This window comes from Microplitis demolitor, chromosome 8, assembly GCF_026212275.2.
Source record: "Microplitis demolitor isolate Queensland-Clemson2020A chromosome 8, iyMicDemo2.1a, whole genome shotgun sequence".
NCBI lineage: Eukaryota > Metazoa > Arthropoda > Insecta > Hymenoptera > Braconidae > Microplitis > Microplitis demolitor.
Genome location: NC_068552.1, coordinates 5062322 through 5078819, shown reverse-complemented (window position 1 = coordinate 5078819; position 16498 = coordinate 5062322). Strand labels below are relative to the sequence as shown.

At 26.9% G+C, this 16498-nt stretch overlaps 1 long non-coding RNA gene and 1 pseudogene across 1 annotated transcript; both read left to right on the top strand.

The window, feature by feature from the left end:
* Nucleotides 1-203: 203 nt before the first annotated feature.
* Nucleotides 204-1045, top strand: LOC128668408 (uncharacterized). Its single transcript, XR_008404146.1, has 3 exons — nucleotides 204-483; nucleotides 667-844; nucleotides 932-1045. It is a non-coding gene; the product is annotated as an uncharacterized LOC128668408 (long non-coding RNA).
* A 6326-nt stretch (nucleotides 1046-7371) lies between these two features.
* LOC128668445 (GATA zinc finger domain-containing protein 10-like) lies at nucleotides 7372-14460 on the top strand (annotated as a pseudogene).
* Nucleotides 14461-16498: the final 2038 nt, after the last annotated feature.

Genomic DNA, 16498 nt, shown 5'->3' with positions numbered 1-16498 from the left:
TTAAGTATTAATAAACTTTGCATTTTTTACATAATCTATTTTTCCCTTTTAATATTATTCTTTTCCACTTTCATTTGTATTACAAGTATCAGTTGTGCATTTTTGAATTTTCCGCGCTTTATCTATTTAAAATATCTTACCAGATGGCGCTGGGGGAAGTTTATTATTTTTAATCATGATAACTTAACCTAATAATAAAAACATATGTGATAAAAAAATAATATATACGGTCGAGTATTGAATGAAAATAAGTGAATTTCTCGTTTTCTTTTAATTTTGAAAAATTCAACATCATTCGATATTATCAAACTTTTCTAGTGTATATTTACGCTTAATTAAATTTTATTGTTTTGAAGTGTAATTTTTTTTGTGTACAGTTTTTAGTGTAATTGAAAATGTCAATTGGAGATCGAGCTTATATAAATCGTCAACTAGGACGTTTACGAACAATAAATATCAACAGTAAAATACCACAGCTTCATAGTAAGTGATTATTCACATAAGTTATAAACTAACAATAATAATAATAATAATAATAATAATAATAATAATAATAATAATAATTGAACTTAAAAATTAACTCGATTTAACTATAAATGCAATAAATAAATCTAAAAAATAGAATTAATTATATTAATAGATTAAAATTTTACAATTTATTTTCAGAAAAAAAGATTACGAAAAATGATAAGTCCGAAACACACTACAGTAAAAAATATGGGTGATGTTTTACGAGGATTTTTGAGCCGTGATGTTGCTTTAAAATTCGTTCCAGCAAGATTATCATCCAAGGATGTGACAAAAAAAATTTTTAAACATACTAATTTTTACTCAAGCATTCAAGGTAAAAATTTTGATCACAAGTTGTATCTTGATTAAAAAAAAAAAAATAAGTTCTTTCATTAATACTTTTTTTTTCTAATTATTACAGAAATCTTTAGTAAAAAATTAACTTCCAGTCCTGAAAATCCACTTGACGACAAAGCAATTTTGTCAGCGATGACAACAATAATTCAAGGTGCTCGAGATTGGGATGGCCATCGACTTCTTCGCTTAAAGAAATGAATTGTAATTGATTGGATTTGTTACATTTTCATAAGTTTACAAATAAAAAAAATTTGCTTGGTAATTTACAGTTTATTTTTAATTTGTCAACCTATACTAGATTTTAAGCATTTTTTGAGCGGGATCAGACCGGGATTACTCGATCGGGAATTCATAGGGCTTACCCAATCGGGAACCTATAGGGACTGCCCAATCGTGAACCAATAGGGATTGCCCCACTGGGCCCCAAATACGTTTCTGCGTTACGTCCCAATTTGGGATCCCAATTGGGAAACCAAGTTGGGTCCCAAATGGGAGTACATGAAAATTTCTAGACGGGTAGTAGTATAGTAGTTTTTATCGACATTATAATTTACGTATTTATCTTCGGGTTGTGAAAAATAACCATAATTGTTTTGGTTACTATTGATTCCGTTGTTGGTAGGGTAGCAGTAATTGATATTATTATTGTATACGTTAGTGTTATAGTATCCATAATTATAACTTTCGCTGTAGTTATTATTACCGGTTTGTTGATTTTCACTGTATGAAATTTGAAAGTTGACGGACTTTGAGAAATGACTATCATATAATTTAGTGTTCAACTGGATATTATGTGGTAGATGATGATGATGATGTACCGTTGACCCAATTCCAACCGATGTATTAATTCTTTGGGACTTTGCATCTTCTTCGACGATGAACTGATTTATTTTTTTTCCGTCGTTATTTGCGGAAAATTTTCCATTATTGCCCGCTTTATTTTTCTGATCTAATTTCTTCTGTTTTTCGCGGCGATTTTGAAACTAAACTTTTACCTGTAAAATAATTATGAAATTAATAATTTTGAAATATCATATTAATGTATCGTTAAATAATAATTCAGAGTCATTATTTTATTACGAATTACGGATTTTTTAACATATATTCCATGTTCAGTGTAAAAAATCACATAAGAACTTTTTTTTGATGTAGCAAATTTTGAAACCGTTCTGTCTACGGTATAGAGACACGGTAGGCTAGCGCCATGACACTTCACACATATACATGTGTCTGAACGTGTACTTGGCGCGAGACACTACCGTGTCTCCTGATTTAAAATTTCTTATTTCGAATCTTTTTCAATCCCTTTTTTTAATCAGGGAACAGTAGTTGATCTAGGGGAGTTCTGCCCCCCGATAAAGCATTCCTAAAGTATTTAAATTATTGAGATTGCAATGTTAATTTAGTATCATAAATTACACTCGATATCGATAGATTATTCTAAATTATTGGCTTTATAAATAACAGCAAATATATACTTTGTAATAATAGAATATTGGTAAAATTAGTATTAATGTTATAACCACTTTTATACATCGTTGCTTGAATATACATAAGCTCATGTAAATAATAATTAAATAAAAAAATTTTATAACTTTTTAAATGTGTTATTTTCTTTAATTCAATTATCAATTATACGTTAATTATTTATAGTTTTTAGAATATATGTTTAGGTGAAAACTTGTTCACAAGAGGTCGTTTATCTACTCTCTAAAAATGAATCAGTGAAATTCACTTTGAATTAGTGAATATTCACTGGGAAACAACTATAAGTATACCACTGGTTGAATTAGTGGTATACTTATAGCTATAGAAATAGTGACTATCTACTGATTTGCAGTGAATTTCACTAATTCATTTTTAGAGGGTAAATATTTCTTTATTAGAGACAATTTCCATTTTTATTTTTAAAAAAATTTTTTCATAATCCTGACGGAAACAAGGTTCCCAGTTGATCTAGGGGAGTTCTGCCCCCCGATAAAGCAGAAATCTGCAATACCGACCGAGGGTTTGTATCTAGGCTAGTTGTTTTTTTTATCAACATCAGGTTAATGTCGGTACTAAATCTGCTTTATTGTGATAGCAGTATCGTCTGTGCAGAATCTGCGTTATCGATAGCATGTTGCATGCACAAAATCTGTTTGATTAGCAACACGATCATGCAACATTTACTATTTCAATGTCTGTTTTATCGGCCCCCCCCTTTAATTTTCTCAAATTATCCCCCTCTGTTTAAAATTTTTTTCAAAATCATCCCCTTTCTTTAAAATTTTTTCAAATTACCCCCTCTCTTTAAAAATTTTTTCAAATTACCCCCTCTCTTCTAAAAATTTTTCAAATTACCCCCACTTTTTTCAAAATTTTTTAAAAATTACCCCCTCTTTTTTCAAAATTTTTTAAAAATTACCCCCTCTCATCTTAAATTTTTTCAAATTACCCCCTCTCTTCTAAAATTTTTTCAAATTACCCCCTCTCTTTAAAAATTTTTTCAAATTACCCCCTCTCTTCTAAAAATTTTTAAAATTACCCCCTCTTTTTTCAAAATTTTTTAAAAATTACCCCCTCTTTTTTCAAAATTTTTTAAAAATTACCCCCTCTCTTCTAAAATTTTTTCAAATTACCCCCTTCTCTTTTAAAAATTTTTGTCAAAAATTACCCCTCTCCTCTTAAATTTTTTCCAAACATTTTGTACGATGTTAAGATATTTGAAAGAATATACAGCCACTTAACAAATTAATTTAAAAAAAAGAAAAAAAATATAAATAAATAAACACATCCTTTATTATGCTTAAAAAAAAGCCAGAGCTAGGTTGATTATTTTAAGCTATAAATAGACTAACTCTTTTAAAGCTATAAATAGATTTATTTGGTATGCGAAATATAATGATGATGCAATATTAAACATCAGTTATTCTTTGAAGGATGAGTATAGAAAAATTTTATATAGAAAAAAACATCCGTATATTATTTTCTTAGAACAAGTATTTTTAAATCGATACATTTTTATTATTTTTTTTATTTTATTTATAAGATGTATTTGGTATGCAATTAATACGATGTAATATTTGAATGAATATTCTAAGAAATTTTTAATTCTCTCTTATTTTATTCTAAAATAGAATAAATTTTATTTTTTTATTCTCGATATATGTTCTTGTGGAATATTCAGTATTTGGTATGCAAATGTTATAAGTTTTTGTGATATTATCCACAAAAATTTAATTTTTTAATGTGTTTATTATAATTATTCTTAATCGAATTTTAGATATACTGTATACTCTGGTTATAAGCTATATTGCTGTCTATACTCTTACATACAGGAAAAAAATGAAATTGATATAAGAGTGAGTAGAGCGTCCGATGTAACTTATAACCAGAGTCTGCTGTATATTTATTGCATTATATATATATATATATATATATATATATATTGTATTATATAGATATATATACATAATAGGTATTATAAATACAGATATATATACATAATAGGCATTATAAATATATATGTTATATTTTTTTTTCATGTTATTGAAAAAATTTTCTTGTCTCCAAGCAAAATATGTTTTATGCCTATAGGGAAAAAAATACCTAGTTATTTTAATAAAATAAAATTATCTGAAAGAAATAATAATACTACGACCATGTGGATTCCAATCTCTCATCTCACCCCACCAGGATATAATATTTAACCAATGGCTGTATTTTATTCGTTTGAATTTGCGGCGCGGTAAATTCTTACTCCGAACTGTACAGAAGAATGTTAAATGGAGGGGAGTCCACGTGCTCGTTCAAACTCTCAGCACGGGATATTCTTGCTCCGAACTGAGAGTATACCAAAGCTAGGGAATATATATCCACGTGGTCGTTCAAATTTGCGGCGCGGGAATATTCTTGCTCCGAACTTGTATAGCTAGAGTATATCCACATGCACGCTTTAAATTTTTGCGGCGCGGGAATACTTCCAGTTTAAGCTATATAGCAATATGCTTGAAATGATATATATATACAATTTTTGAAGCAAGAGAATATTATTACTCCCCCCGATCTGAATTTTTTTACCTATGTTAACATAGCTGAATATATTCAAACAATTATTTTCAGACCATAAATAACTTATCTTAGAACATAAAAAAAAAAATGCTGTAATTTCCTTCTCACGATCTCCCTACCAGGTGCATGCTATCTATTTGCTTGAAGAATTAACAAATATATCTATGAAATCAGTTGAAATGAAAAAAAAAAAAAAAAAAAAAAAAAATATATATATATATATATCAGTGCTTAAATTTAAATTTTTAAATAAAGACCAATTCATAAATTAAATAATTATTGTTTTTATTTTGCATCGTTAGTCTTAAGAATCAATAAAATATAATTTCTCTATTAATAATCTATAATTGGGGTCGAAAAGTATCCATCAAATACAATAAAAAACATATGAGTGAAGTTTTAATACTTTATATTTTTTTATACTTTTATGCATACAAAAATTTGTAACAAACTAGATGTACTTCTTATGGATTGTATTTAATCTCGAATTTATTGTATATTGACCCATGGTATTGAAGATAAAGATGACCATTGTTGGCTGCTCCATTGAGGTTGTTTAATTTTTCCATATCATTTTTATGCAGAAGTTTTACTGTTCGCTTTGGCAAATAAATGTTAAATTCATTGTCCAAATTCACAATTATTTGTGGACCGTATTTGGTCGTGATTGGCTTTAGCTCAATAATTTGATAATCTTTGTCCAATTCTAACTCAGACATCTTCTTTGATGGTAAAAATTCATCTAAGCAGTTGACTTTATTGATATCTGTTAGATCCATTGTTATTGGTGGTGAAAATTATGTTGAAGTTTTTTTCAAATATGTATAATTCGCAAACTTTGATTACGAAATTTTATATATAAAGTCCACTTTTTATATTCTTAAAGCACTGCGAAAGACTGAATGTTCAGAGCTCAGACACATCAGCTTTTAACGCAATCTCCCCACTCACATGATAATAGTAAAACATTTGGGGTAGGGGGAATATTAATCATATTGGACTTCAACAAAAATAATTATGTTTAAATAATTTTGAATAAAAATAATATTTATTAGACTAAAAATTATTTAGAACACACATTTTGAAACCAACATTGCAGACATGATTAATAATTCAAAATCACATTATTGGATTATTTCAAATACCATCACAGTCTGATGTCATAAAACAGATTTACATTTTTATTAATCTAAAAAATATTTTTTACAAATTAAGGAACAATAAAAATATCTATTTTATTAGACATGAAGATTTTTTTAAAATTTGAATATAATGTTTAAAAAATATATGTATCATGTGGGCCAAAAAAAATATATTTTCTTTTGATAGTCAATTTTTATCAAAATTATATTTAAATCATAATTATTAAAATTATTTTTTAAATAATAATTTAAATACTGATTTTTAATTGAATTTAAAAATCTCATTTACTGTTCTTTGCTAACTGTAAATAAATTAATAGAACTTTTAATTAATGAAGGAGAGCGAATTATTCTGTAGAGTACATTCCAATGTCTCAAGACATTGATGTGTGTATGCACAATTTTTTTAAATAATTATTAAAAAATATTATCTTATAAGACTCTAAACTATTTTTGATAATAATTATTTAAAAATAATGTTTGCTAAAGATATTTCTTTATCTCATCAGCATGTAAAAATGTTTCTAAATAATTTGCGTTTGAATTATTTTCAAGTAATTTTTTATTTACAAATAGTTTGCTGATGATAAATATTGGAATTAATAGAATTTATATAATAATTAATTTAAATATTTATTTATTTTAATAACAATCGTTGTTGAAATATACTAGATTTTAGAAAAAAATATATATATTAGATAATGAGGGAGGGAAATTCGTGGGGGCACATTCCAATGTCCTCACCAGCATAAGATACTCCTATGTTACCACTGTCATAAGACATTGATGTGTAAACATATATCCCTTCTACTTTATTTTCGCGAACGTTTTTGCACATTCGCATGTGCTGTACCGTTATTTTTAAACATAATATCCAATCAAATTGAATTTGCAATTATTTTGAATTTTGTGACGCAGGAATCTGATCTATTTTTCTTAGGATAAAACGTTTATTAAGTGTCACGCATATTGATAGAAGGGGTTAAGGCAATAGGTGGGGTCATGGATATATATACCAGATCCCTAAGGAATACTTCTTACATTTAAAAAAAGTTTCAATCTGACATAATATCACTAGGACGTGTCTTGTTCATCTCTTTGAAAAATTTATTTCAACAGTTACTCATAGCTCATGTAAGTAATTTATAATTGATTATTAATTATTTTTAGATTTATTTTTGTTAATTATTAAAAAAAATTTTAACTCAAATACTTTATTAATAATTTTATAACTAAAGTATTTAAATATTTATTATTCTTATGTTACAATTAAAATATTATTTTCTTTTTCAGAAAAATAATTGCAAAGATGTCAATCAATGTCATGTATAAATTGATTTACCCCAATGAATGGTGCGCATACAAGGAAGAGGAACTGTGCAAAATTATCAACCCTTTGATTCAACAACATCAACTATTTGTTGGAGAAAGTGAAGGAACAACAATCACACTCGGGGGTACTACAGCAACACTTTACCTGAACCATCAATTTTTATTCTGGTGGTTTAAAAAAGAACAAGACTTTACCTTATTTCCAAATCCTGCCGAGTACTTCAATGCAATAGATTTAAAATTATCACCACCAACTGAAGTCTTGTACACCATCCAATATCATGAGGCTTTCACTGATATGAATAATTTGACTTTAGATCTCCCACAACAATCATCAAATCACAAGCAAATATCAAAACGGGGGCAATTACCAAAAAAATTAGTGGAAATAATTACACTTGAATGATATGTAACAGCTAATGTAAAAACCATTAATTCTTATATAATAAAGAAAAAAAAAAAATCAATCATATTAAAAAAAAAAATTTTTAAAAATCGTACTCTTAATAAAAAACCTTTCTCCACTTTTAAGTTAAGAAAAATACACTTTTTAATTGTTAATTTTGAAGGGGATACGGCACCGGACCTCTTTCTCACACTCAGAAAAAAAAAAAAAAATGGGGCTGTCTCTGTTGCACTCATAGAGTAAATGAGAATTTTAAAACAATTTTTCTCAGAGATGAATTAGAATTTTTGAAAATATGAAATTTCTAGCTCTTTGATATGGTTTTTAAAAAAATGTTAAAGACTCTCTATCTGAGGTTTCCAGTGTTTGACCATGAATTAACTTGAATTGACAATCGGTTACCGTTACCCCGTAAATCAAAATTGATTTTTTCATTTTTAAAAAAGATTAAATAATCTTGTAGGATAACTATAATCAAAAAGAAAAAAATGAAAAAAATTAGCCATAGAATTAAATTAAAAAATGGTTTTATTTATTAAGATTTATATAAGCAACTTATTTTTGCAATAAAAAAATAATTAAGATGAAATAAAAATTATAATGAAATAAGGAAAAAAACATTTAATTTTAATGTGAAAAAGTTACTTGTACCGAATCGGATCTCTGCAACAGAAAAAAATAATCATGGGTTAGTGTTGATAATAACAAAATAGAAAAAAATAGAAAAAAAATAGAGTACTAATGTTAAAAATCACTCACAAGATCTATGGTACCCTTGAGTGCTCGCCTCAAGTTCGAGCCATTTCTGCATAGCCGCATTTTTCTGCAAATTTTACATAGACTTATTTTATAAGATAAGCCATTAATAATGAGAAATGCACCATTGACATTTTCATTATTATCAAGAAAGTCTTGAATTTGTATCTCCAGTTGTAATTGTAAATAATTTTTATATATATGTCTCCACTCCCCCGGCATATATAATTTGAATTTCATTTTTTTATATTAAGAACTGTTGAAAATAAATTAGAATTTAAAAAATTATAAATATATATATAAGTATATAAAAAAAAAAAAAAAATTATTGCAGAAATAATAAATACTTACTTTAAATCGTTTATGGAAAAACAATATAAAATGAATATTATTTTATCACGTGTCAGACTACAACTCAGACATTTTTTGTAAACCAAATATATATGCACAATTAAGTATATATTATTTGCTAGTAAAAAAATATATACTTGCTGATTCGTTGAAATTTCATAGGGATAACACGCCATTGGTTGTTCTCATGAACCCAACAGAATGTCCCTATACAGAGCAAGTGAGAGATCAAATAAATCTTAAATAATTATTAAAATAATTTTTCAATGAATAATTAGCATAAAAATAATTTTATATTGATGGGAAATAAATTTTTTCTAATAATATAATAATAGTTTGATGCATTTAAATGAAAAAAATATTTTTTTAGTACAGTTTAAGTATGTAACTATACATAGTTGAAGCGAGAAGTGAAAACTTTGGCGCGAATATACACATTTAAACAAGCGGCATGTTCAAATTCTTTTAATTATTAATAAAAAATTCAATGAAAAAATGTGATTTTGAATAAATAAAATTGTTTTATACCATAATTTAAATAAAAAAATATATCTTTTTTTATTTTCATAACATCAAACTTAAAAAAAAAAAAACTTTTTTGGTTAGTGGAAGGGGTATTTTCCGTTGTATGGTTCCCATTAGATTCAAATGTCTTAAAAAGCTATAAGTTGGTATATGTATCAGTTTTTATTATTGCGACGTATTTGATTGTCTCTCCAACAACTAATTCCTCGGTTTTTTTCTAATTCAAAGTTTAAAAATTTTCATTATTAAAAAAGTTAAAAAAAAGGAAATTTGATCAATAATAACAGCAACAACAAGTACAACAACAATAACAACATCAACAACAACAATAATGGTATGTATTGATTTCATTTCAGTTAAATATTAAAATATATCGATAAAAATAGCTAGCCATTAAAATTATTTTTTTATAAAAAAAAAAATAAATCTGATTGTTAATTAGTTTGTATTTGTCGTGATATTTAAATTATATTTACATAAAAATAATTTTTAATGGTTAGTTAATTTTTTATTTAAATTGTTATTTATAAAAAAAAAAAAAAAAAAAAAAAAAAAAAAAAAAAACATTTTAATGGTTAGATATTTTTTATTCATCGCGATATTTAAATTATTTGTTATAAAAAAAAATAATTTAATGGTTGAATTTTTATTTATCGGGATATTTAAATTATTCTTTTATAGAAAAATCAGTTCAATTGTTACTTAATTTTTTATTTATCAGAATATTTAAATTATTTTTTATAATAAAAATAAGTTTAATTGTTAATTAGTTTTTATTTGTCGTGATATTTAAATTATTTTTTTATAAAAATAATTTTTAATGGTTAGTAAATTTTTTATTTAAATTGTTTTTATAAAAAAACATTTTAATGGTTAGATATTTTTTATTCATCGCAATATTTAAATTATTTGTTATAAAAGAATAATTTTTAATGGTTAGTCAATTTTTGTTTATCAGGACATTTGAATTATTTTTTTAATAGAAAATCTATTTAATGGTTAGATATTTTTTTATTCATCGTGATATTTAAATTATCTCTTAAAAAAAAAAAAATAATTTAATGGTTGAATTTTTATTTATCGGGATATTTAAATTATTCTTTTATAGAAAAATAATTTTAATTGTTACTTAATTTTTGTTTATCAGAATATTTAAATTATTTTTTTATAAAAAAATAAGTTTAATTAGTTTTTTTATTTGTCGTGATATTTAAATTATTTTTTATAAAAATAATTTTAAATAGTTAGTTAATTTTGTTTATCAGGATATTTAAATTATTTTTTTTTTAATAGAAAATCTATTTAATGGCTAGATATTTTTTTATTCATCGTAATATTTAAATTATCTCTTAAAAAAAAAAATATGTTTAATTGTTAGTTAATTTTTATTTATCAGGATATTTAAATTATTTATTTATTTATAAAAATCATTTTAATTGTTAGTAAATTTTTTTATTTATTGTGATATTTCAAATTATTTTTTTTTATGAAAATTATTTTAATTGTTTAGTAAATTTATTTATTTTATCGTGATATTTTTAATTATTTTTTTATAAAAATCACTTTAATGATTAGATATTTTTATATTCATCTCAATATTTAAATTATTTCTTATACAAAAAATAATTTTAATGGTTGAAATTTTACTTATCGTAATATTTTAAATTATTTTTTTTATAAAAAAATCATTTTAATGGTAAGGTATTTTTTTTTATTCATCCCAATATTTAAATTATTTCTTATAAAAAAATAATTTTAATAGTTGAATTTTTATTTATCGAGATATTTAAATTATTCTTTAAAATCCTTTTTTTATGTTACAGATAAACATTAAATATAGCGTTGTTGTGCCCCAAGAGTGGGAGATATTATTTAATAATGATGAAGATTTCTTCAGCCTCATTCAAATTCAAGTGAATGATTACCACCAGCAGCATGGGACCGTGCTGGGGGCAATGGTTACAATTGATAATGTGGTCACAGAACTAATTATCAACGATGTTTACCGTTTCTGGTGGTTCCGGAGTCAAAACGAACATGGTGATTTCCCCAACAATTTCGTCGATGATGAACGTTTCCCCGTCAGAGACGGAATTTATTTTCCTCATGAGAGAAGGCGAATTATTGTCGGGGAAATCTCATATGAGGATTATATTCCGCGCCCGTATGCGGAGTTTTTCCGATTCAACATTGTTGATTTAAAAAGAGAGCTCCACAGCCAATTATCCACTCATTTACAAGTTTCCGGAACCCTGAACGGTGCCAAAATATTGATCAATGGTTTGGAGACCACTTTACATATCAATCATCATCGCAAGTTCTGGTGGTATAGGGTGCAAGCCCAACTTTTGCCCGCAGTACGAGTTCCATGGAGAGATGCTGCTGCTGGTGCAGAACCAAATGTTGCTGGAATTAATAATATTTTGGTGATGGCGCCTGAAATACCGCAACAACAAGAACATCAGCACCAACAACAACAACAACAACAACAACAACAACAACAACAACAACAACAACAACAACAACAACAACAACAACAACAACAACAACAACAACAACAACAACAACAACAACAACAACAACAACAACAACAACAACAACAACAACAACAACAACAACAACAACAACAACAACAACAACAACAACAACAACAACAACAACAACAACAACAACAACAACAACAACAACAACAACAACAACAACAACAACAACAACAACAACAACAACAACAACAACAACAACAACAACAACAACAACAACAACAACAACAACAACAACAACAACAACAACAACAACAACAACAACAACAACAACAACAACAACAACAACAACAACAACAACAACAACAACAACAACAACAACAACAACAACAACAACAACAACAACAACAACAACAACAACAACAACAACAACAACAACAACAACAACAACAACAACAACAACAACAACAACAACAACAACAACAACAACAACAACAACAACAACAACAACAACAACAACAACAACAACAACAACAACAACAACAACAACAACAACAACAACAACAACAACAACAACAACAACAACAACAACAACAACAACAACAACAACAACAACAACAACAACAACAACAACAACAACAACAACAACAACAACAACAACAACAACAACAACAACAACAACAACAACAACAACAACAACAACAACAACAACAACAACAACAACAACAACAACAACAACAACAACAACAACAACAACAACAACAACAACAACAACAACAACAACAACAACAACAACAACAACAACAACAACAACAACAACAACAACAACAACAACAACAACAACAACAACAACAACAACAACAACAACAACAACAACAACAACAACAACAACAACAACAACAACAACAACAACAACAACAACAACAACAACAACAACAACAACAACAACAACAACAACAACAACAACAACAACAACAACAACAACAACAACAACAACAACAACAACAACAACAACAACAACAACAACAACAACAACAACAACAACAACAACAACAACAACAACAACAACAACAACAACAACAACAACAACAACAACAACAACAACAACAACAACAACAACAACAACAACAACAACAACAACAACAACAACAACAACAACAACAACAACAACAACAACAACAACAACAACAACAACAACAACAACAACAACAACAACAACAACAACAACAACAACAACAACAACAACAACAACAACAACAACAACAACAACAACAACAACAACAACAACAACAACAACAACAACAACAACAACAACAACAACAACAACAACAACAACAACAACAACAACAACAACAACAACAACAACAACAACAACAACAACAACAACAACAACAACAACAACAACAACAACAACAACAACAACAACAACAACAACAACAACAACAACAACAACAACAACAACAACAACAACAACAACAACAACAACAACAACAACAACAACAACAACAACAACAACAACAACAACAACAACAACAACAACAACAACAACAACAACAACAACAACAACAACAACAACAACAACAACAACAACAACAACAACAACAACAACAACAACAACAACAACAACAACAACAACAACAACAACAACAACAACAACAACAACAACAACAACAACAACAACAACAACAACAACAACAACAACAACAACAACAACAACAACAACAACAACAACAACAACAACAACAACAACAACAACAACAACAACAACAACAACAACAACAACAACAACAACAACAACAACAACAACAACAACAACAACAACAACAACAACAACAACAACAACAACAACAACAACAACAACAACAACAACAACAACAACAACAACAACAACAACAACAACAACAACAACAACAACAACAACAACAACAACAACAACAACAACAACAACAACAACAACAACAACAACAACAACAACAACAACAACAACAACAACAACAACAACAACAACAACAACAACAACAACAACAACAACAACAACAACAACAACAACAACAACAACAACAACAACAACAACAACAACAACAACAACAACAACAACAACAACAACAACAACAACAACAACAACAACAACAACAACAACAACAACAACAACAACAACAACAACAACAACAACAACAACAACAACAACAACAACAACAACAACAACAACAACAACAACAACAACAACAACAACAACAACAACAACAACAACAACAACAACAACAACAACAACAACAACAACAACAACAACAACAACAACAACAACAACAACAACAACAACAACAACAACAACAACAACAACAACAACAACAACAACAACAACAACAACAACAACAACAACAACAACAACAACAACAACAACAACAACAACAACAACAACAACAACAACAACAACAACACCATCCACATCAACATCAGCAAGCGCACCAACCCCAACCTCAACAGCACCAACAGCAACAGCGACAACACAATCCTCAACAACAACTGTTTCAACAATCAGAAATTGTGAGAAGAGCAAGAGCAAGTTATTATAGAGAGCTGAGAATTTTTCAACAAATGCAGCAGCAGCAACTGCAGGGTGCTCCTGCTGCTGTTGAAGAGATGCAGCGAAGGGCATCACCACCACCACGACCACCACCACCACCACCACCAGCATCACCAGACAACGACTTTGATGCAGGTCGGTTGGTGGTACCGATGGAAATTCCTCCACCTCATCCTGAGGATTAAATTTTTTTTTATTTCCTTATTTATTTAATCATAATTTTTTATTTATTTATAATAATTTTTTATTTCATTATAATTATTTTTTTTTCACTTATAATTATTTTTTACTAATATTCATTTTTTATCATTATTATTAATTAATATTATTATTATTATTATCATAATAAATAAAAACATTTTTTTTTTTAATTTAAATCTGACAAATTTTTTTTAATTATAGTTACCCTATAATATTATTTAATCTTTTTTGAAAAAAACTAAAAAATTATTTCAAGGATTACATTTTTTTTTTCTTTAGTTTTTTTTAACTTTATTTTTTTTATGATACCAGCATCGAAAAACTTGAAGTTTCAGTGTCTCTATAGCCCATCGGAATAAGCCAATTTAAAGCTGATGCTGAAAACAACTGCTAACGAAATTCAAAAATACCTTCATGCAGCAGTCAAAAACATTCATGTTTCTGCCCGATGCCAGTTATATTTAATGTTCACTTGCAGCATTATTACTCTCATTTTTGTTTACTTGCCACTAAAGTTTACACATTTCATTTGTTAAGTGACAGTTTTAATTAACCCAATCAGATTAATAAAAAAAAAAAATGAATGAAAATAGTATTTTTGTCTTATTTACTATTTAATAAGTGACTGTAAATCATAGATTTCTCATTACCTAACAGTATTAGCATCATTTACTTGAAATTAACTTGTTTCTTACTGGCTGCTGACATTGAATCTTAAAGTTCCGATGCATGTAATCATGAAAAAACAGTGTGTGACTTGGGGATAAAAACATGATTTTCTGACTGCGAGTGATGTCGGCTCTCGTCCCCTGCGGTTCAGGTAGCCAACCTCGTCGTGTTTCATCCCTTGTCACACAATATATTATTAATTTTTAAAAAAAAAATAACAAAATATTGTTTTTGATAACTGAATTTTATTTTGCTTAAATAGATACATAAATAATCGTTTTAATTTTATTCTAGAGTCGTAGCTCTCAAAGAATCATCAAATTAAAAATTAAAGTATTTTATACAAGTATCTGCACATCAATATTTCCAAATATTACAATGAGTATTTTTTTTATTAATTAATATACATATATATATATATATATATATATATATATATATATATATATATATATATACATATATAGATATATTTATTTTCCTTACAAAAATATATTTATCTAATTTATATAATATTTTTTTAAGATTATTTCTATGATTACATTTTTTTTTATTGATACAAAATATTATTTTCATTTACCTATAATAATAAGCCTGCAGGCATCACTAGTCTAGAGAAAAAAACAAAAAATTATTTTTATAAACTCAAAAAAATCAAATACTTACAAAAATAAGAAAAAGTACTTACAAGATGCACATATCCAAAATGTACATTTACTGGAGTTTTATGTGACATATTTTCTTCGAACCACAGATACTCCCTCTCAATATTCAAAATTATTTTTGCCTCCACTCCTTTGACCATAATTTTTTCGCCTTCTAAAGGTTTTTTTAGCAATAAAAACCTTGATATTTCATATTCTATCAAAAATGATAGATATGAAATATCAAGATTAATCCATGCTGGTGGGATATAGATTTTTAATGTAGACATGTTAAAAAAATTTTTTAATATGTAAAAAAACTTTTAAAATTTACAATTTAAATTATTTTTTGTCATTCATTAAAATTATTTGTATAGTTACTTACATTTTGTTCTTTTATATATATATATATTTGATGTGAAACTCTTTCACCCAATTTTTCTAAACTACTGATGACATCTATGCGCACTTTTTCGTTTTTATATTCA